The following is a 24,068-nucleotide window of genomic DNA, read 5'->3' as shown; positions in this document are numbered from 1 at the left end:
TCCAGGAATCCATCTTCATGGCTTTGCTGGTGATTGTTGTTCTTGCAGAATCCCCCTATCACGACTATTGTGTCCTTTTGGGGTAGTAGGTGTACTTTACTCCTACTTTTCAGGGTCTTGGGGTGGGGTATCTTGGACACCCTGACTGTTTTCTTACAGTCCCAGCGATCCTCAACAAGCTCCCATGGGTCTGGTGTCCATTTGTAATTCGCATTCCACTTTTGGAGTATATGGTTTGTGTTGCCCCTAGACCTATGTTCACCTAATGCAAGGTACCCACTATAAGCCAGGCCAGCCTCCTACAGTGAGATGTTCGAATCAGCTGTGCTTGGGAATGGAGAGCCAGTGAAGCTTCCTGAGGTGGGTGTAGTGTGGTGTGTGAGGTCAAGTATGAGCCTTGCTGGGCTGTTCTGGATGGTCTGGAATCTGTGTAGGAGTTGTTTAGAGATTCCAGGGAAGAGAGTGTTGCCATAGTCCAGCCTGCTGGTGAAGAGTGCTTGTGTGACAGTCCATCTAGTGTTCTGAGGCAAACATTTGAAAATCTTTAACAGCTGCAAACATGTTTTCATCCTCCGCAAGACTAGATTGCTTCACTGAGGCCGGTGGGCCTTTTGACCCAGTAAATAATGTGGTGAACCATATATTGGCAATTTACATCAGCATCACAATCAACAATTTAGACACCACAACCAATGTGGCCATGGAAGAAAAACTCCAATCAATAAAAGTTCAAAGCTCCATTTTCATAACCACGAAACCAAAGTCAAATAAATAGTGTGCAAAATCATATTATTATAAAGATAAATGAAGACCATTGGCTGACCAAATCTCCTAAACAAATTTAATCTGCTAAGCATCAACACCATCAAACATTTGAGAAGAATAACACATATTGATAATGTAAGTACTTGAGCATCAGAAACACAATTTAAATCAGTCTGAGAATACATTAATCAAATTGAAATATACAGAATTATCATCAGGAATTTCGGAGATAGGTTCTCCCTACAGCTTCCAAATTAGGACATGCATGTGTGGGAGCATGTTAACACATGCGGACAAAATCAAACGCATCAGACAAAACTCATTTGGAAAATCATCTATCTCGGGCTATATTCTAACTAAGAATAATAAGTGTCAGCATGCTAACTTCTAACAAAACAGGTCAAGGGGAAAATAACATTGCATTAGACTATACCTCTCTTTAGGACAGCAGGCAATTCAGTTTGCATCGTCAAAACACGTCAGTACATCCATTAGAAACGGCGTCAGGGGAAAGTGCAGAGCACAATGTACACCTGGAAATCAGAAAGTCAGTGGGACAAGTTAACAGTATAAAATTCAGAAAGGGACTCCTCCTAAACTTACTTAGTCAGTTAAACGAGTCTACATTACACAAAGGGGGCAATGTCCAAGTAGAATCTTAGCAGAAATCAAATCAGGAACATCCAAGTGCTTTCCCAGGAATTGTCGAGAGACATCTCTCCTTTCCATGAGTCTCCGGTAATATAACAATTTTGTGTATCACTTGTTGCAAATCACATTGCTTCTCATGGCTCCATCTATCTTCCTCCCTTCCCATGAGAAAAGTTGCATTGAACAATGGCACTACTTTACATTCAGTCTGCTGTTCCCTGCAGTAACTATCCCAAATTGTTGCAAACAAACTTACACATAATATAATAGAATTCTTTCCTATTCGTGAGAAACAACCTAATGAAAAAATTCATGTTAGAAAAAAAGAAATGATTCAAGTTCATGAAATTTCAAATACGAAAACTTCAGGCCTGGTTATGCTAATACAAACATATATTGCATTAATATCATTAATGAAACAGACAATTTGCAAAGTCATACATTTAGTATTAATAATACATCACCGTCCTAAATAAGCAAGAGTATTTTATTAATAACTGCAATCTTTGTTAATGTATCACATTAAGTATGACAGATATGTGTGTTTATTTTTCTGCACATATCTAACTCTATATTAAACATTATAAATGAAATCATTTCTCTACTAGTACTCTAAAATGTATTATACCTCAATATTGTATTAACTCACGTTAGCATGTTGTCAGTTCTGGTAGGCACAATGTCTGCCACTTTCTAAACAGGGACACTTTCAAAATGTATGTCAGTGTAACTCTTCTAAGTTAGGCTTTAGATCACGAATATATATGTCGTCAAATGCTGACGTCTGGTGCACAAAAGGCATTACCAAAATGTGTGCTCCAACACAGAATGCGAAGGATGTGGAAGCAGGAGGTGCACACTGCACTGACTTGAGCCGTCATGTTGAGTCTATCATCTAGGATCATCCATAGATTTCTTTTGTGGTTTGTGATTGTAGGTGTTGGTCCTAGCTGTTGGCCACCTGGTGGAGTCCCATGGGGAGAACTTGTTGCCGAAGACCAGTACTTCCGTCTTGTCGTAGCTGAGCTTCTGGCAGTTGGTTTGCATCAAGTCTGCTACCATAGTCATGCAGCTGGGGAAGTTGGTTCTCGTGGTAGTTGTCTTGTCCATCACGAGAGGATGAGTGGAGCATCATCGACGTAGGAGATGACGGTGATGTCTTTTGATTGGTCGATGTTGGTGAGTGGACAGGGCTGAGGGTGGGGCGGAGAGAGAATCCCTGTGGGACTCCACATATCAGTTTCTTGGTCTCTAATGTGAAGGGTGTGCAGTCTGACCATTTGGGTTGTTCCTGAGAAGAATGAACAGATCCATCTGAGAGCAGATCCTTGTATGCCATTCTTGTGGAATTTTCTGATACGCATGGTTTGGCAGACAGGAGAGGTCGAGCAGGATGAAAGATGCTGTTTCTTCTCGGTTTGAATGTCATTGATGGCCACAATGAGTGCTGTTTCAGTGCTGTAGTCCTTTCTGAATTCTGAATGGGTGCTGTCTAAAAGAAGGTGGAGTTCGAGGTGGGTTGTGTGTTTCTTGTTGATGGCCTTCTCAACCACTTTGGCTGAATAAGGGAGCAGGGAGATTGGTCATAAGTTGCTCAGTTGATTCAGGTCGCTACAGGCTTCTTGAAAAGGATGTTGAGTTCTGCAATTTTCATTTGATCCGGGCAAGTGGCAGATGTGATGGAGGTGTTCATGATGTGCATCAGGGTGGTGCTGATTGGTGATTTTCCCATCTGTGTTACAGCTGCCACTAAGTAGTGTTGTGAAAAGACTCCTTTTACAGTAACAAGACCGCTGGAATAGGGTGGCAGCAACACCAAGCACAGGGAACTGAGTCTGATCCTGGGCCAGGTGGCAATTGTCAGCCTAACCCTTCAAACCAGCTAGCAAAACTCCTCACTCAGATATGTCTCACGCAAGCAAAGCCAAACAGAAGCAGGAATAGGTTCAATACGTTTTATTGCATCAACTGCATTATACGTAAAAAAAGGGATGTATTGCGATTATAAGGATGGTAAAACACAATAAAAGCAAGGTAGTGACAAGGAACGTGAAACACAAGGAAAGTCCCACCATACTGTCACAGTAATGATTCTAAAATCCCTACCTACACTACTAACATTCAATACAAGAGCATGGCAATGCAAGCCTAAATCTGCCCATCAAGCCCCCCAGAAGGATCCCATCCCCATAACTGCATAGGTAGGTAGAGTTCTGTTGGTCCATTTAGAGTCCTCCCGAATGGAGGCCGAAAGACGTCAGATCTCAGTAGAAGCTGCAAGAACAAAGTTAAACATGCAATGGCTAGGAGCTGGAATCCCCTCTAACGTAGAGGGGGCACTGAGGTGTTTTATAATAAAGCATCAGATGTTCTGAGAAACTGCCCTGACGTGGCAACATGTATGTTTCTGTGTATAGTTGGGGGGACATAATGTACGCTTTGTGCCATCAATAACTAATAGCTTATCATAGACAGCCTTGAAAAAAGCACAGAGTGACTGTGTTGTGCAAGAAAAAGAATAACAGAATTCTGCACGAAAGGGCAGCTGATAATAAAAACAGCTCCATTAAACAAGGCTTTGCTAAAATAATAAAATGAATAAAAATGGCATGTATCTAGATGAAAGGGCACAAGCTGCAGGGCTAAGCTAAATAGGGCTAAAATAATGTGCTTGTATACCAGCTAAGGCAGCCTGACAACAGTAGGTCCTGGAAATGGGAAGGAGTGTAGGGTGATGTTATGTCACTTCCTGTGCTGATGAATGATGGGAAATGAAGTCCTCTAGGTTGGCTTCTTCTTTTACAGGCAGGAGTGGTGGGTAAACCAATAATACCATTTCCTGTCCAGATGAATGAATGGAAATTCAGGCCCTCATTACGAGCCTGGCGGTCTTCGATCGCCAGGCCCGCGGTACGCGGGAGCACCGCCGACAGCCTGGCGGTGCCCCGCAGGGCATTCTGACACCCCCTACCGCCATCCTGTTCCTGGCGGTTCGCCCACCAGGAACAGGATGGCGGTAGGGGGTGTCGCGGGGCCCCTGGGGGCCCCTGCAGTGCCCATGCCAATGGCATGGGCACTGCAGGGGCCCCCGTAAGAGGGCCCGCTTGTATTTCACTGTCTGCTTAGCAGACAGTGAAATACGCGACGAGTGCCACTGCACCCGTCGCACCTTCCCACTCCGCCGGCTCGATTACGAGCCGGCGTCCTCGTGGGAAGGTCGTTTTCCCCTGGGCTGGCGGGTGGCCGCCACCGCCGCGGTCTTGCGACCGCGGTACGGTATTTTGGCGGCTCCCGCCGGGCGCGCGGTGACCGCGCCCGGCGGGAGTCATAATGAGGTCCTCAGTGATGCTACGGCCTGTGCAGGTGGATGATGGGAGATCAGTGATGTCACTTCCTGTGGTGATGGGAAATGAAGTTTGCTTGCTTGGTTTCTTCTTTTAAAGATGGTTTTGGCAGGAAAGCTAGGTATGCCACTTCCTGTCCATATGGATGATGGGAAATAGAGGGGTCACTTCCTGTGCAGGTGGATGATGGGAGATCCATTTGTGTCACTTCCTCTGCTGATGGGAAATTACATTTCACATGTTCATGTTGTCCTTCTGTAGTTTTTTTCCATGCAACATGTTACTCTCATACAATACACAATATGAATGGAGGCCCCCCCATAGATGTCTGGTTGAGATCAGGTTGTGGGTGAGTTTGCATGACTGGGCACGAGAAAGAGCTCCAGAATCCTGGCTGAAGCCGGAACAAGCTTTTCATAGTGCCTCTCAGTAACTTCTTAAAAGTATTCAAACTACATGCTCATTCAATCCTTGGCCTCTCTGCACAAGGCACAGAGTAATGTTCACATGGGTGACAAGTGTAGCCACTACTTTTTATGAATGTGTGTGCAGGACATATGCAGTTGTCAAATTCCTAACTGTTCCAAAGGAACAAAAAATGGTTTGTTTACAGTGTGAATGTGTGGTGAAGAGACAACACAAAAAAGTGTATGCAAAATGAAAGAGTGAAAAAGGATAGAGGAAGGGGATGGCGTGAGATACACAGCTGGAGGATTTTAGAAAGATGTGAAGAGAAGAATGGCATAAATGACTCTCAGTAGGAAGCTCAATAGGAAAGTGGTGTGAAGGAGAGAACATGAGTGATTGACACACCCTGAAGAGCACTACCTCTTTCCACAGACATTAGTAATGTTTAATACAAAGTCCAATATTTTCAGAATTTAAACATCTTCAATTCTAATTATTGACAACAAGATCAGTCTACTACACATTTGGTTGATACTGCTAACAAGCATTTGTTAGAGCCAAGAGCTCTGGCTTGTATCTGGTTTATGTTCTAGCAGGATGATCTTAATGCCCACTATATTCTGACATACAATCGGTTTAAGTGATCTTGAGTGTATATGGCCAGGAAGACTTGTGCATGACTGCCTTTCTTGCTCTCAGTTTGTGTTCTCAGTCATTGTGTTGAAAGATGTAGTATTTGGGGATGAGGCTATCCAGGATGTGTGTAGACATTAGTGCTGTTCATTTACAGTTATGAGGTGTGTGTGTCAAGACTGAGCCTGTTGATGGAGTCTGCTACGTGAATGGTGCCACCATAACAAGTGTGGCATTGATGGTTGGACCGCCGCAACTTTGCTGGTCCGACCACACAATTACAAGCCTGGTGGGCGGACCCGCCAGGGGACCATGATCCCCACCAGAAACATGCTTCCCGATGGCATGATGGCCGTCGGGCCTGTAACCAGCCAGGGCGGCGCTGACACAGCGCCGTCTGGCTGATTACAACCCCTCTTTCCGTCTGCCTTTTCATGTCGGGGACCCTGCCATGAAAATACTGGTAGAAAGTCAGTGCCGGGGGCCACATGGTTGCCCCTATACTGTCCATGCCATGGTCAGTGCTTTGCACACGGTATGAATTCCAGGGGTGCTGGAGCAGAGATTAATATCCTAACACTGTTCCAACCAGTCAGCCCAGTGGGAATGCATATTACAATGTTCCCGCCAGTCAGTCCGACGGGAACACTGTAATATGCTCGGGGAACATCACCGCTATGGTGGTGGCGTCCTGTCTGTGAGTTTGGCGGTCCTGTGGTGGGACCGCAGGCTCATAATGAGGCCCATAGTGTTGATCACCAGGAGGTGTAAAGTTTACTCTGTTCTGCTGGTGGCTTCCATAAGGTGACAAGTAGGTTGTGGTGAGGGGATCTCCTATATGTCTGGTATGTGCAGAGGGTGCATGCAGGGTGTGGGTGTGTGATCATGGACATGGTACGTATACATGGTAGTAACTTACTTATCGTTTTATACATCCATCTAGATACCAGGTCAGAGGAAGAACGCCCACATATCCTGAACAGTCTCCTTACAAATAAGCTCCTTGATCAGCCTAAATTCAACAATTTAGTAAGTGGCAATTTTAATATGAATCTGATGTTCTGCAGGACCACCAGGCACCTGGCATGGACTTACCATTCAACAACATCATACTCTACAATTGATTTTACTATAAGATCCTTGTGCCTATTCACCTTAATAAAAGCCTTCCAGATTGAAGACAAACTGGAAAGTGATCATCAACCACAAGTCACCGTACCTATTACCAACTATGCCACCCAAGAGCCTTTAAAAAACTTACCAGGCATCCTGGAATCAACTAATCTCAAGAAACTAAGGTGGAAAGAGAACACAATTGAGTCAATAGAAAATATTGTGACACAGATCCGATGAGGTATGTATAATCACATCATAACTCTGATTGAAAATTGGGAATTGTTTGTGGCCGCTCTTCTAGACTCTTACTCATCAACCACAGTGCTTAATTTGTAAAAACATAAGTGCCAGGGCCCTCATCAAGAGGCCACACAGCTTGCACCACACATTGCCACTGTCAGCACTTCCAGTGACAGTACTTTACACAACTACCAACCATCACACTCCTACACGTGTAACAGTTCAGACTGTTTGAGGCCCCCTATGCTTTAAGAAAGGCTTGGGTAGCAGGAAGTTATTTTAATGTATATTGAATCAATAAACAACTGTTGTTCTGCTCATCTTTAATTCACAAATAGTGCCACCGTGTGGCAGCTGTCATAAGTCCCTGGGTTGGCAATTAAGTGCTGGTGCCAAACACCTGAAACCACCAGCTGAGTTAAGCACTGATCAACCAGCCGTCCAAGGCCAATTAGGATTGCAACGCTCTTTGGCTACTGAAAAAAAACTCATGGTCTCCGCGTCCACATTGGCTGCCAAACTGGAGCTGACTAGGGCTCTACGTACATTGAGGCAATTACTGAATGTCCTAATAAAGCTTGAAGAAGACCTATAGAAAACCTTTGTAGGAGGATAAACATTCCCTGAATCAGGCCTTGGAGGATTCAATGGGGCAGCGGGAAACTGGCGGGAGACCGCCAGTTTCCCTCTTCTGACCGCGGCCAAAGCGCCGCGGTCAGAATGCCCTGCGGGGCACCGCCAGGCTGTCGGCGGTGCTCCCGCGTACCGCGGGCCTGGCGGTCGAAGACCGCCAGGCTCGTAATGAGGGCCTGAATTTCCATTCATTCATCTGGACAGGAAATGGTATTATTGGTTTACCCACCACTCCTGCCTGTAAAAGAAGAAGCCAACCTAGAGGACTTCATTTCCCATCATTCATCAGCACAGGAAGTGACATAACATCACCCTACACTCCTTCCCATTTCCAGGACCTACTGTTGTCAGGCTGCCTTAGCTGGTATACAAGCACATTATTTTAGCCCTATTTAGCTTAGCCCTGCAGCTTGTGCCCTTTCATCTAGATACATGCCATTTTTATTCATTTTATTATTTTAGCAAAGCCTTGTTTAATGGAGCTGTTTTTATTATCAGCTGCCCTTTCGTGCAGAATTCTGTTATTCTTTTTCTTGCACAACACAGTCACTCTGTGCTTTTTTCAAGGCTGTCTATGATAAGCTATTAGTTATTGATGGCACAAAGCGTACATTATGTCCCCCCAACTATCCACAGAAACATACATGTTGCCACGTCAGGGCAGTTTCTCAGAACATCTGATGCTTTATTATAAAACACCTCAGTGCCCCCTCTACGTTAGAGGGGATTCCAGCTCCTAGCCATTGCATGTTTAACTTTGTTCTTGCAGCTTCTACTGAGATCTGACGTCTTTCGGCCTCCATTCGGGAGGACTCTAAATGGACCAACAGAACTCTTCTTTACCTACCTATGCAGTTATGGGGATGGGATCCTTCTGGGGGGCTTGATGGGCAGATTTAGGCTTGCATTGCCATGCTCTTGTATTGAATGTTAGTAGTGTAGGTAGGGATTTTAGAATCATTACTGTGACAGTATGGTGGGACTTTCCTTGTGTTTCACGTTCCTTGTCACTACCTTGCTTTTATTGTGTTTTACCATCCTTATAATCGCAATACATCCCTTTTTTTACGTATAATGCAGTTGATGCAATAAAACGTATTGAACCTATTCCTGCTTCTGTTTGGCTTTGCTTGCGAGAGACATATCTGAGTGAGGAGTTTTGCTAGCTGGTTGGAAGGGTTAGGCTGACAATTGCCACCTGGCCCAGGATCAGACTCAGTTCCCTGTGCTTGGTGTTGCTGCCACCCTATTCCAGCGGTCTTGTTACTGTAAAAGGAGTCTTTTCACAACACTACTTAGTGGCAGCTGTAACACAGATGGGAAAATCACCAATCAGCACCACCCTGATGCACATCATGAACACCTCCATCACATCTGCCACTTGCCCGGATCAAAGGAAAATTGCAGAACTCAACATCCTTTTCAAGAAGCCTGTAGCGACCTGAATCAACTGAGCAACTTATGACCAATCTCCCTGCTCCCTTATTCAGCCAAAGTGGTTGAGAAGGCCATCAACAAGAAACACACAACCCACCTCGAACTCCACCTTCTTTTAGACAGCACCCATTCAGAATTCAGAAAGGACTACAGCACTGAAACAGCACTCATTGTGGCCATCAATGACATTCAAACCGAGAAGAAACAGCATCTTTCATCCTGCTCGACCTCTCCTGTCTGCCAAACCATGCGTATCAGAAAATTCCACAAGAATGGCATACAAGGATCTGCTCTCAGATGGATCTGTTCATTCTTCTCAGGAACAACCCAAATGGTCAGACTGCACCCCCTTCACATTAGAGACCAAGAAACTGATATGTGGAGTCCCACAGGGATTCTCTCTCCGCCCCACCCTCAGCCCTGTCCACTCACCAACATCGACCAATCAAAAGACATCACCGTCATCTCCTACGTCGATGATGCTCCACTCATCCTCTCGTGATGGACAAGACAACTACCACGAGAACCAACTTCCCCAGCTGCATGACTATGGTAGCAGACTTGATGCAAACCAACTGCCAGAAGCTCAGCTACGACAAGACGGAAGTACTGGTCTTCGGCAACAAGTTCTCCCCATGGGACTCCACCAGGTGGCCAACAGCTAGGACCAACACCTACAATCACAAACCACAAAAGAAATCTATGGATGATCCTAGATGATAGACTCAACATGACGGCTCAAGTCAGTGCAGTGTGCACCTCCTGCTTCCACATCCTTCGCATGCTGTGTTGGAGCACACATTTTGGTAATGCCTTTTGTGCACCAGACGTCAGCATTTGACGACATATATATTCGTGATCTAAAGCCTAACTTAGAAGAGTTACACTGACATACATTTTGAAAGTGTCCCTGTTTAGAAAGTGGCAGACATTGTGCCTACCAGAACTGACAACATGCTAACGTGAGTTAATACAATATTGAGGTATAATACATTTTAGAGTACTAGTAGAGAAATGATTTCATTTATAATGTTTAATATAGAGTTAGATATGTGCAGAAAAATAAACACACATATCTGTCATACTTAATGTGATACATTAACAAAGATTGCAGTTATTAATAAAATACTCTTGCTTATTTAGGACGGTGATGTATTATTAATACTAAATGTATGACTTTGCAAATTGTCTGTTTCATTAATGATATTAATGCAATATATGTTTGTATTAGCATAACCAGGCCTGAAGTTTTCGTATTTGAAATTTCATGAACTTGAATCATTTCTTTTTTTCTAACATGAATTTTTTCATTAGGTTGTTTCTCACGAATAGGAAAGAATTCTATTATATTATGTGTAAGTTTGTTTGCAACAATTTGGGATAGTTACTGCAGGGAACAGCAGACTGAATGTAAAGTAGTGCCATTGTTCAATGCAACTTTTCTCATGGGAAGGGAGGAAGATAGATGGAGCCATGAGAAGCAATGTGATTTGCAACAAGTGATACACAAAATTGTTATATTACCGGAGACTCATGGAAAGGAGAGATGTCTCTCGACAATTCCTGGGAAAGCGCTTGGATGTTCCTGATTTGATTTGTGCTAAGATTCTACTTGGACATTGCCCCCTTTGTGTAATGTAGACTCGTTTAACTGACTAAGTAAGTTTAGGAGGAGTCCCTTTCTGAATTTTATACTGTTAACTTGTCCCACTGACTTTCTGATTTCCAGGTGTACATTGTGCTCTGCACTTTCCCCTGACGCCGTTTCTAATGGATGTACTGACGTGTTTTGACGATGCAAACTGAATTGCCTGCTGTCCTAAAGAGAGGTATAGTCTAATGCAATGTTATTTTCCCCTTGACCTGTTTTGTTAGAAGTTAGCATGCTGACACTTATTATTCTTAGTTAGAATATAGCCCGAGATAGATGATTTTCCAAATGAGTTTTGTCTGATGCGTTTGATTTTGTCCGCATGTGTTAACATGCTCCCACACATGCATGTCCTAATTTGGAAGCTGTAGGGAGAACCTATCTCCGAAATTCCTGATGATAATTCTGTATATTTCAATTTGATTAATGTATTCTCAGACTGATTTAAATTGTGTTTCTGATGCTCAAGTACTTACATTATCAATATGTGTTATTCTTCTCAAATGTTTGATGGTGTTGATGCTTAACAGATTAAATTTGTTTAGGAGATTTGGTCAGCCAATGGTCTTCATTTATCTTTATAATAATATGATTTTGCACACTATTTATTTGACTTTGGTTTCGTGGTTATGAAAATGGAGCTTTGAACTTTTATTGATTGGAGTTTTTCTTCCATGGCCACATTGGTTGTGGTGTCTAAATTGTTGATTGTGATGCTGATGTAAATTGCCAATATATGGTTCACCACATTATTTACTGGGTCAAAAGGCCCACCGGCCTCAGTGAAGCAATCTAGTCTTGCGGAGGATGAAAACATGTTTGCAGCTGTTAAAGATTTTCAAATGTTTGCCTCAGAACACTAGATGGACTGTCACACAAGCACTCTTCACCAGCAGGCTGGACTATGGCAACACTCTCTTCCCTGGAATCTCTAAACAACTCCTACACAGATTCCAGACCATCCAGAACAGCCCAGCAAGGCTCATACTTGACCTCACACACCACACTACACCCACCTCAGGAAGCTTCACTGGCTCCCCATTCCCAAGCACAGCTGATTCGAACATCTCACTGTAGGAGGCTGGCCTGGCTTATAGTGGGTACCTTGCATTAGGTGAACATAGGTCTAGGGGCAACACAAACCATATACTCCAAAAGTGGAATGCGAATTACAAATGGACACCAGACCCATGGGAGCTTGTTGAGGATCGCTGGGACTGTAAGAAAACAGTCAGGGTGTCCAAGATACCCCACCCCAAGACCCTGAAAAGTAGGAGTAAAGTACACCTACTACCCCAAAAGGACACAATAGTCGTGATAGGGGGATTCTGCAAGAACAACAATCACCAGCAAAGCCATGAAGATGGATTCCTGGACCTGAGGACCTGCAAGGCAAGGGGACTAAGTCCAAGAGTTGCGATAGTGTCCAGGGGGGGCAGGAGCCCAGGAAACTCCTGATGAAGGTGCAATGAAGCTGCCTCTGGATGGAAGAAGCTTAGGATTCTGCAACAACGAAGAGGACTAGGAACTTCTCCTTTGGAAGGAAGATGTCCCAAGTCGTGCTGAAGGTTGCAGAAGTATTCCCACGCAGAAATACCACAAACAAGCCTTGCTAGCTGCAAGGGTCGCAGTAGAGAATTTTGGGTGCTGCTGGGGACCAGGAAGGACCAGGATGTCGCCGCTTGGAGGAGGAGACAGAGGGGGCGCTCAGCAACTCAGAGAACCCCCACAGAAGAAGGCAACACCCGCAAAAGTACCGGAGCAGGCACTTAGAAGATTTGTGAACTGGAGCTGGCTCAGAGTCACAAAGGAGGGTCTCACGACGTCGGAGGCCAACTCAACGGGTTGAGCACTGCAGGACGGAGTGCTGGGGACCCAGGCTAGGCTGTGCACGAAGGAAATCCTGGAAGGGTGCACAGGAGCCGGGGCAGCTGCAAATCACGCAGTACACAAGTTTGCAGTCTAGCGTGGGGAGGCAAGGACTTCCCTCCACCAAACTTGGACTGAAGGATCACTGGACTGTGGGATTCACTTGGATAGAGTTTCTGTGTTCCAGGGACCACGCTCGTCAGTTTGACAGGGGACCCAGAGGACCGCCGATGCAGTCTTTTGGTGCCTGCGTTAGCAGGGGGAAGATTCCGTTGATCCACGGGAGATTTCTTCTTGGCTTCCAGTGCAGGGTGAAGGCAGATGACCACCAGAGCATGCACCACCAGGAAACAGTCGAGAATGCCGGCAGCTACAATGTTGCTGGTAGTCGTCTTGCCACTTTGTTGCGGTTTTGCAGGCGTCCTGGAGCAGTCAGCGGTCGATCCTTGGTAGAAGTCAAAGAGGGAGATGCAGAGGAACTCTGGTGAGCTCTTGCATTCGTTATCTGAAGAATTCCCCAGAGGAGAGACCCTAGATAGCCAGAAAAGGAGGTTTGGCTACCAAGAAAGGAGGATTGGCTACCAAGAATGGTAAGAGCCTATCAGAGGGGGTCTCTGACGTCAGCTGCTGGCACTGGCCACTCAGAGCACTCCAGTGTGCTCCCAACACCTCTGTTTCCAAGATGGCAGAGGTCTGGGACACACTGGAGGAGCTCTGGGCACCTCCCCTGGGAGGTACTGGTCAGGGGAGTGGTCACTCCCCTTTCCTTTGTCCAGTTTTGTGCCAGAGCAGGGCTGGGGGATCCCTGAACCGGTGTAGACTGGCTTATGCAGAGATGGGCACCATCTGTGCCCATCAAAGCATTTCCAGAGGCTGGGGGAGGCTACTCCTCCCCAGCCCTTCACACCTATTTCCAAAGGGAGAGGGTGTAACACCCTCTCTCAGAGGAAATCCTTTGTTCTGCCTTCCTGGGCCGCGGCTGCCCAGACCCCAGGAGGGCAGAATCCTGTCTGAGGGGTTGGCAGCAGCTGCAGTGGAAACCCCGGAAAGGCAGTTTGGCAGTACCTGGGTTCTGTGCTAGAGACCCGGGGGATCATGGAATTGTCCCCTCAATACCAGAATGGTATTGGGGTGACAATTCCATGATCTTAGACATGTTACATGGCCATGTTCGGAGTTACCATTGTGACGCCATACATAGGTAGTTACCTATGTATAGTGCACGCGTGTAATGGTGTCCCCGCACTCACAAAGTCCGGGGAATTTGCCCTGAAGAATGTGGGGGCAGCTTGGCTAGTGCCAGGGTGCCCACACACTAAGTAACTTGGCACCCAACCTTCACCAGGTGAAGGTTAGACATAGAGGGGACTTATAAGTTACTTATGTGCAGTGAAAAATGGCTGTGAAATAACGTGGACGTTATTTCACTCAGGCTGCAGTGGCAGGCCTGTGTAAGAATTGTCTGAGCTCCCTATGTGTGGCAAAAGAAATGCTGCAGCCCATAGGGATCTTCTGGAACCCCAATACCCTGGGTACCTCAATACCATATACAAGGGAGTTATATGGGTGTAGCAGTGTGCCAATGAGAATTGGTAAATTTAGTTACTAGCCTGCAGTGACAAATTTAGAAAGCAGAGAGAGCATAAACACTGAGGTTCTGGTTAGCAGAGCCTCATTGATACAGTTAGGCACCACACAGGGAACACATACAGGGTACATTCTATGAGCATTGGGGTCCTGCCTAGCAGGATCCCTGTGACACAGGGGCTAAAACATACATACATACAGTGAAAATGGGGGTAACATGCCAGGCAAGATGGTACTTTCCTACACTCACACACACATACAAAACCCTTCACCAAACAGGTGCAGAATATCTGGACAGGTACGCATACTTTCACTAATGCACCAAACACCAAGTCACGGCTCGCAGAGGTTTCAGGGGGCGGCCTGCAGGGGAATATTAATAATATGAAAATATAAAGGAAAACAAAACTTACCTGCGCACAACGCCGCCGCTCCTCATTCTCCTTAGCAGGCAGCACAGGCTCCCAGCTTGCCCTGGGGCCAATCCTGGCACTGCTCAGAGCAGCATTAGGGTTGGCTGGGAGCGCCCAGCGAGGGCACTCCCAGGCAGACTGGGAGCCTGTGCCTGCTCTCTCCAGCCTGGCAGCACAGTGCCGGGCTAGAGAGAGCACAGTGCACAGGTGTGTTTGGCCGGCCCCAGATGGCCGGCCAAACACACATGCGCACTGAGGGGAGTGCACAGTACACTCCCCTCGCCCCCCTCATCCTCAATGCCCGCACCTTTAACAATGAAAGTATAATAAACTTTGTTTATTATGCTCTTGTTGTTGAAGGATTTGCAGCGGTTGCTGCTTGCGGGGGTGACACTCCTCCGCCACAGCGGACGAGCTGCCGCTGCAAACACCCACTCTCAGCCTCACTGTCGCTCCCAAACAGTCCCCGCATCTGCAAAAGCAAAACCGGAGTGCGCTCATTCTCCAATATCGCACCCAAGACATGGAATTAAATCCCTCAACACATCAGAACCTCCTCCTCACTTCTTGAGTTCCACAAGAAGCTGGAGACCTGGCTCTTCATATTTGCACCTTGGGGACCACGCACCTACACAACTGCTCAGGTACCTGGATGCCCTCTCAGGTGGTAAGTGTGCAATACATATCAACATAAGATCACATAACAAGGACTCAGGCTGTATCGCTGACAGGGATTACCTTAGGGGTTTACAGCCACTGTTGAAAACTTGATCTGGGCTGCAATGACCGTGTCCCTGCTACGGTCTGGGAGAATTGGCCGGGCTCCCCCTGTACCACTGTTGCTCTCACAAAGTGCCCTCTTTGTTACCTGTTTCTGCCTACCTCCCTGTTCTTTCACCTTCTCCATTTCTTTCATCCCTTTTATCGCTTTTCTTTATTTTTCCTTTGCCCTCTACTCCCTCTGCAGCCTGCCCACCTGAAAAACCAACGCAGCAAAGCCTCTGGTCTGAATTTTTTTTTTAAAAACAGAACAGGCAGCCTCTGAAAAAACATCAGCTGGTGGAGGGCAGGCTGGTCCCCTCCCACCTTTGGGCCCCAGTGCATTGCACCTGCTACACCAATGGTAGCTACACTCCTGACAGTGATGGATTAAGGGGTGGTGATGAGAGAGGAGGGAGAGACTGAGAGACAAAGAGGACAGGGAGGCAGCAAGGGGATTGGCAGATGGAGAGAAGGTCTGGAAGTCGGCTCACCGAAATGCCAGTGGTCGCAAAAAATAACATGACTCGTCCTTTCACCTTACGGACACCACAGATATCATAGGACCTTTTACCCTACATCACATATATCATATGACCTTTTACCCTTTCCCAGTTGGTCATGTCACATGACCATAACCCTCTCTCCACCTGGGCGGTCACCTCTCTTTTTCCCTCACCGACTCCTCCATCTCCATGTTTACTCCCTGCCTGCTCTAGTATTTCTGCCTCTGTTATGTCTTTCTCCCCTTCTCCTTCCTATTTCCACTTCACCCCCCTTTCTCCCTCCACAAGCCCCTCTTCCACAGACTCCTTGTTCTGCCTCAGCCTCCCCCGGCTCTCCTTCCACTTACCCTCCTGTCTCTCAGCCGCTCTCCTCCTCTTCTGAACATCATTTAGGGGTTGCCAGGAGTTGCAGTTGTGACCCCTGCCTTGCCTCTTGCTACCCCTGGCACTGCCTTTGCAACCCCTGCCCTCAGAGGTGACAGAAACAGTGCCCAGAACACAGGGGCAGCTCGTCCTTAGGGGTCTTGGTTGAGGCTCCACTCTTCTTGTTCTCTACCAATTTATATTACACTAATAGTGAATAATACCATATTGTGACTGAGTGAGACTGAGTGAGAATAAGAGTGACTGTGAGTAAGAATGAATGAGTGTGATGGACCGTTACAGTTGTTGAGAATCGTTAGTGAGAATGAGTGAGAGCAAGAATGAGTGAGTGAGAAAAAGATTTAGCTGGAGTAAGAATGAGTGGAAAAGAGTGAATGAAAGAATGAGTCAGTGCAAGTGAGTGAAAATGAATGACAGAGAGTGAGTGAGTGAATTAATGGAATTGGGTGCAAGTGAGGAACTCGTATTATGCTTGTGAGTCTGCTGTTTGCCCTGGCATATTGAATATAGTTCTTGACTTATGGAGGCACCAGTACAAAAATAATGATACTGGCAACCCTTAACATGGCAGGCACCAGTGACAAAATACTGGCAGGCATTACGTACTTCTTGGCATAATGGTAAAATACTGATACTGGCATACAGGAGGTAATTGGTATTAGAGGTAGTTCTCATAATAATTTTTAAATCCAGCTACTGTTATACTAGATGTAATTCTGGGCATATAGGGCACCTGTGGAAAAATGATGGAGTTGGCATACTAGAGTAAATTATAGCATGGGAGTACCCATGACAAAATGTTGGCACGAGCACATTGGAGGTAATTATAGTCGTGAGGGAGGATGACTGTGGCATATGAGGGGGTCATACAAAAACAAAGAGGGAGAAGGAGTTTGGGGTGCTAGGTCTGTCTCCTTATAGCCTTTACAACATTACATCCCCCACTTCAGCAGCCCCTTTTCAACCATACTGCCCCCAAGAGATTTATTAAATCATTGGAATTACCAGGAGACAGGTATTTTAACTCACCCAAGACCCCACCACTACTATCCCTCCTGTGTTTCACACTGATGAGATTACATCAGTGCTCCCACGTATCCTGTAGATCGTAGTAAACCCCGCTCCATAGCGGAATGGGAAGAAACTGAATGATGAAGCATGCCACTGAGGGGTAACCCTGGTGGGTGGGGGGTTTTCTAACAGGAAAATCCTTTTTCCTGTCCATCCTGTGGTAGTTCTTTTAGCTGGACCTCTTTTGTAATGTTATATGAGGGGGACAGCCATGACAATTTGCTGGCCTTGACATGCTAAGGTAATTATTAACATTAGGGCCATCCATGATATGTGGCTCTGGTATATTGTATGCAATTTGTGGCCTAGGATGGCATCCATGGCAAACTGCTGGCCCAGGCTCCGTGGAGGTCATTTTGATCATGCTTTTATCATGAACTTTAGTGATGTCACTTATTGTGATGATAGGCAGGTTGAGACACAAGAGAGGATGTGACAGGCCCAGAAACAAAGGGCGACATGAAAAGAGAAAGTGGATGGGGAGGAAGAGGCAGCTAGAAGAGCGGTTGAGGGTAGAGAAAGAGATACCAGTGAAGAAAGGGGAGGTGAAGACAGAAGAGAGTGAGGCAGAATAATGAGGGTGAGATACCCAAGGGGAGATAGATTAGATAGATTGGCCGATGATTTTGAAAATGTAGGGTAAGGAGGATGAGCAGAGAGAGGAAGGTGCAGGGTAGAGGCACGGAGGTGGGTGAGAGGAAGAGAAGAAAAAAACAGATGGTTGAGGGTAGAGAGCACAGTAAGGGGTAAAAAAGAGGGTGCGAGGCTGAGGCAGAGAGGGAAGGATGAGACAGAGAGGACGGTGAGGCAGAGAAGAAGGTGTTGTGGAGAGAGGGAGGCCGAGAGGAGGATAAGGTGGAGAAGGGAGGATTTGATAGAGAGTGTAGGATGAAGTGGAGAGAGGTGGCTGGAGACAAGAGAGGAGAATGAGGGGTCAGAGCAGGGTCAGGGCGAGAGAGGAGACTGAGGGGGTTGGTGCAAGTGAGGGAAAGAGAAGGTGAGGGGAATAGGAGGGTGAGGTGGAAAGAGAACAAGGCAGATGTAGGCGAGATGGAGAATGCAATGGATAGAAGTGGAGGAGGTGGGGACAGTAATTTGAGGTGGGGCAGAGAGTGAAGTGGAAAACACCTCCTCAATGAAACCTGTGTGAAAATACATGGTGGTGCTGATAGAACTTTCCTCTGTACACTTAAATGCTCATTACAGCCCCATATGGGATCCTGGTGACCAGGGGTGGGGAAAGTCATGTAAAGAGTGACTAATGAGAGATTTTTTAAAATCTTTATTTATCATTTTGCCAACTACAATAAATTATTAGCATTGTCGACAATAGGTCACAATGAAATAACTGTAGCAATACAGTTTTATACACTCAAGATTCACGAACACTAAAATAGTGCAGTACATCACAGAAGCATTAAGGTGGACATCAAACAGGGTGCTACACCTAATCAACATTTCTACCCATTGTGTTCCTGATCATCTCCTTCAGGCAGAGATGATTAGCTGTCAGCAGAATCTGTTGCAGAGTTCCCTCCAAACCTCCAGATTGGTTTGAAGTTTAGCATGCATTGATGGACACTGGAGTTGTTGTTCCTCAGCCAATGACCATTCCAATACATCCTGGACTCACAGGTCCATCATGGGGGTACTTACTCCCATCCAGGTAATGGCAACCCTCCTCCTAGCCAACATGAGGGCCAACTGTAAGGAGCAGTATGTCATCTTGCGCTTCTTGGACTGGGTAATGTCCCCCAACAAACAATGCTGAGAAACTAGTTCACAAACCAAGGCAGTAGTCTGTTGCAGTCTAACCACCACAGCCGACTAGTGAGCCCCCACGAGTGAACAGTCCCATGCCAAATGGAAAAAATCTGCCTTCCCAAAACCACACTGTGGGCAAGCAGACGACCGCTCCGAGCTACACCTATGCATTTTCACCAGGGTCATATATGGACAATGAAAAAAATTGAAGTAGATCACCTTAAACATACATTTCAGGCACAGACTTCAATAACGCACCGATCCTAACCCAGTCTGCATTCAACAATGGGGTCTCCACGGGCGCCTCCCAAGTATATCAAACTGGTAACTGCCTGTGCACCACTTCTGCCTGCAACACCTTATAAACCAAGCAGACAAGGTAATACCCAGGGCCCAAGGTCAGCAGAGCTCTGCAGAATCTGGCAGCGCCTTAGGAAACGACATCCAAATCTGTTTTGCTACCTCCATTAGACCTGCATAATACAGGAATTGTCCAGGACCCAGACCAAACTGTATCTGTGCATCTTCAAAAGAGATGACCATGTTATTTGGATACAAATCCCCTCCCAGCCCCCCCCACATGCCAAGCCTGAAACGACATGGGCTTCACCAAGTGAACGGAACAGGCTCAGCACCCAAGTGGCAGTTCCCCATGGAAGGGAGCCTTCTTAATCATCACAGTGACCACTCTCTGCCTTACAGCAACCGTCTGATGCATGATGTAAAGGGCCCTGGGTGGGGCTCCTGAGCCAGCCACTATCAGCCCCAAGAGCTTACCTTTCCCCACTATTCAAGCCACAAAAGACTTCTCCCAAGGGCCCCTATTCAACCATCGATTGTGCAGTGTGCTGTAAATGAGACGCGTAGTAATACAATTCAGAGTTAGGCATCACAAGCCCTGGTGACTGAAATTTAAAATAAATAAGAATTATTTGTAGGGGTATAATAAGACATCACTGGAAGCACCAGAGGAGATTTAGGCCCTCATTACAACCCTGGCGGGCAGTGATAAAGCGGCGGTAATACCGCCAACAGGCTGGCGGTAAAAAAAATGGGATCATGACATGGTGGAAACCGCCAACACAGACAGCCACTTTAACACTCCGACCACCATGGTGGTAGCAACAAACACCGCGGCGGTAACTGCCAACAGACAGGTGGAAGACAATGTACCGCCCACCCTATCACAAGCCACCAATCCGCCAGCTTTTCCGGGGTGGTACCAACACCATCAAAAGCACGGCGGAAACAGTACACAGAAGGGGAACCACTCACCTTTTGACACTCAACAAAGAACCAGAACGCTATGGAGCCCGAACTACAAGTCCTGCTGATGCTGGTGTATCTGCTAATACACCAGGAATATCAAAAAATGCGGCGGCGACGACCACGTTGAGTACTGCACCTAGCACACAGGGGATTGAGGGGAGGAAAAAGAGAGTGACACACACACGCAACACACAACACCCCCACCCCCACCCTCACCCACAACACCATACAAACAAAAACATGCATCAACATAACATTTACACCCCGTAACTCCCTGGAAGAACACAAGGACAAAAGGAATTGAGTGCAAATAGTGATATTTAGAAATATGCAGATAAAGCTAACAATTGTAAACAACAGTATATACAAATATTTACAATATGTACAGAAGGCCGTACACTGTCAGTTTGCAAATGTCCGTGGCCCAGTGGGCAAAAAAACATGGGCGAAGCCCACACTTGACTCCTGCCTCAAAATGGAGAGAACACTGCAGGGGCATCAGGTTGAAAACACACAGGCACCTCAGGGGGAAGGGGAGGGAAGGGCACCTCAGCCAGAAGATGGTACTACGCCACTGCTCCTGGAGGGGGCAACATGCCCACTGCTTGATCCTAGGGAGTGAAAAGCCACAGTCTCTCAAGGTTGTGGTTTGCCCACTGCTTGCTCCTGGGGACTGCAAAGCCACAGTCTCTCAAGTCTCTCAAGTGGGTGCTCTGCCCACTGCTTGGTCCTGGGGAGTGCAGAACCACAGTCTCTCAAGTGGGTGCTCTGCCCACTGCTTGGTCCTGGGGAGTGCAAAGCCATAGTCTCTCAGGTCTCTCAAGTGGGTGCTCTGCCCACTGCTTGGTCCTGGGGAGTGCAAAGCCACAGTCTCTCAAGTGGACAACATGTTCCACTGGTTCTGGAGGGGGCTTAGTGCCCAGTGTGCTTCATCCTGCCAAGGAAAGGGATAGTGGATGCATATCTCCACTGGTTCTGGAGGGGGCCCTGTGCCCAGTCTAGTTCATCCTGCCAAGAAAAGTGATAGTGGATGCATATTTCCACTGGTTCTGGAGGGGGCCTTGTGCCCAGTGATGCTGCACCTGGTGTGTGGCAGTTCCCATTCCCTCACCTGGGTGTCTGAGGCACGAGATGTGCAGGGAACAGGTAGCATGATACTCCATGGAGGCAGAGGCAGACTCCATCTTGGGGCAAACTGCTGGTAGTGCCAGTGCTGGTGCTTCAAGTGGTGGGAGGAGGGTCCAGTCCTGCCTCCTGCATCCCCGGACGGCTGCCCACTGGGTATGCTGCTGATGAGAGATATAGTGGCACCAGCTGGGCATGTGGCGGTGCAGATGGCAATGCAGGTGGCGGTTGTAGGAGGCTGGACTGGCTTGTAGTGAGTACCAAGGGGTACTTGCACCTTGCACCAGGCCCAGTTATCCCTTATTAGTGTATAGGGTGTCTAGCAGCTTAGGCTGATAGATAATGGTAGCTTAGCAAAGCAGCTCAGGCTGAACTAGGAGACGTGTGAAGCTACTACAGTACCACTTAGTGTCATATGCACAATATCATAAGAAAACACAATACACAGTTATACTAAAAATAAAGGTACTTTATTTTTATGACAATATGCCAAAGTATCTTAGAGTGTACCCTCAGTAAGAGGATAGGAAATATACACAAGATATATATACACACTAGCAAAAATATGCAGTATAGTCTTAGAAAACAGTGCAAACAATGTATAGTTACAATAGGATGCAATGGGGAAACATAGGGATAGGGGCAACACAAACCATATACTCCAGAAGTGGAATGCGAACCACGAATGGACCCCAAACCTATGTGACCTTGTAGAGGGTCGCTGGGACTATTAGAAAATAGTGAGAGTTAGAAAAATAACCCTCCCCAAGACCCTGAAAAGTGAGTGCAAAGTGCACCAAAGTTCCCCTAAGGACAAAATAGTCGTGTTAGAGGGAGAATGCAAGGAAAACACAAATCAGCAATGCAACAACGATGGATTCCTGTCTGAAGGTACCTGTGGAGCAAGGGGACCAAGTCCAAAAGTCACAAGCAGCTCGGAGATGGGCAGATGCCCAAGAAATGCCAGCGGTTGGTGCAAAGAAGCTCTTACTAGGCTGAAGAACTGTGAATACTGCAGGAACGACAAGGGCTAGAGACTTCCCCTTTGGAGGATGGATCCCCCACGCCTTGGAGAGTCGTGCAGAAGTGTTTTCCCGCCGGATGGACGCCAACAAGCCTTGCTACACGCAAATCGTGCGTTTGGCGTTTTTGGACGCTGCTGGGGCCCAGGAGGGACCAGGAGGTCGCAAATTGGACCTGCAGAGAGAGGGGACGTCGAGCAAGACAAAGAGCCCTCAATGAAGCAGGTAGCACCCGGAGAAGTGCCAGAAACAGGCACTACGAGGATGCGTGAAACGGTGCTCGCCGAAGTTGCACAAAGGAGTCCCACGTCGCCGGAGACCAACTTAGAAAGTCGTGCAATGCAGGTTAGAGTGCCGTGGACCCAGGCTTGGCTGTGCACGAAGGATTTCCGCCGGAAGTGCACAGGGGCCGGAGAAGCTTGCAAAGTCGCGGTTCCCAGCAATGCAGCCCAGCGAGGTGAGGCAAGGACTTACCTCCACCAAACTCGGGCTGAAGAGTCACTGGACTGTGGGAGTCACTTGGACAGTGTCGCTGGATTCGAGGGACTTCGCTCGTCGTGCTGAGAGGAGACCCAAGGGACCGGAGATGCAGCTTTTTGGTGCCTGCGGTTGCAGGGGGAAGATTCCGTCGACCCACGGGAGATTTCTTCGGAGCTTCTGGTGCAGAGAGGAGGCAGACTACCCCCACAGCATGCACAAGCAGGAAAACAGTCGAGAAGGCGGCAGGATCAGCGTTACAGAGTTGCAGTAGTCGTCTTTGCTACTATGTTGCAGGTTTGCAGGCTTCCAGCGCGGTCAGCGGTCGATTCCTTATCAGAAGGTGAAGAGGGAGATGCAGAGGAACTCGGCTGAGCTCGTGCATTCGTTATCTAAAGTTTCCCCAGAGACAGAGACCCTAAATAGCCAGAAAAGAGGGTTTGGCTACCTAGGAGAGAGGAAAGGCTACCAACACCTGAAGGAGCCTATCACAAGGAGTCTCTGACGTCACCTGGTGGCACTGGCCACTCAGAGCAGTCCAGTGTGCCAGCAGCACCTCTGTTTCCAAGATGGCAGAGGTCTGGAGCACACTGGAGGAGCTCTGGACACCTCCCAGGGGAGGTGCAGGTCAGGGGAGTGGTCACTCCCCTTTCCTTTGTCCAGTTTCGCGCCAGAGCAGGGGCTAAGGGGTCCCTGAACCGGTGTAGACTGGCTTATGCAGAATTGGGCACCTCTGTGCCCAACAAAGCATTTCCAGAGGCTGGGGGAGGCTACTCCTCCCCTGCCTTCACACCATTTTCCAAAGGGAGAGGGTGTCACACCCTCTCTCAGAGGAAGTTCTTTGTTCTGCCATCCTGGGCCAGGCCTGGCTGGACCCCAGGAGGGCAGATGCCTGTCTGAGGGGTTGGCAGCAGCAGCAGCTGCAGTGAAACCCCAGGATGGGC

At 47.2% G+C, this 24,068-nt stretch overlaps 1 protein-coding gene across 1 annotated transcript in view; it reads left to right on the top strand.

Moving 5' to 3' along the window:
* Positions 1–10,951: 10,951 nt before the first annotated feature.
* LOC138259413 (N-acetyltransferase 8-like) overlaps positions 10,952–24,068 on the top strand; it is a 105,842-nt gene continuing 92,725 nt past the window's right edge. The window contains exon 1 of the mRNA XM_069207186.1: positions 10,952–11,056. The gene's annotated coding sequence lies outside the window, so the exon portion shown is untranslated. The remainder of the gene's footprint in view (positions 11,057–24,068) is intronic.

Source organism: Pleurodeles waltl, chromosome 1_1, assembly GCF_031143425.1.
Source record: "Pleurodeles waltl isolate 20211129_DDA chromosome 1_1, aPleWal1.hap1.20221129, whole genome shotgun sequence".
NCBI classification, from domain to species: domain Eukaryota; kingdom Metazoa; phylum Chordata; class Amphibia; order Caudata; family Salamandridae; genus Pleurodeles; species Pleurodeles waltl.
Note: the sequence above shows the minus strand (reverse complement) of the source record. Positions and strands in the feature narration are given on the sequence as shown.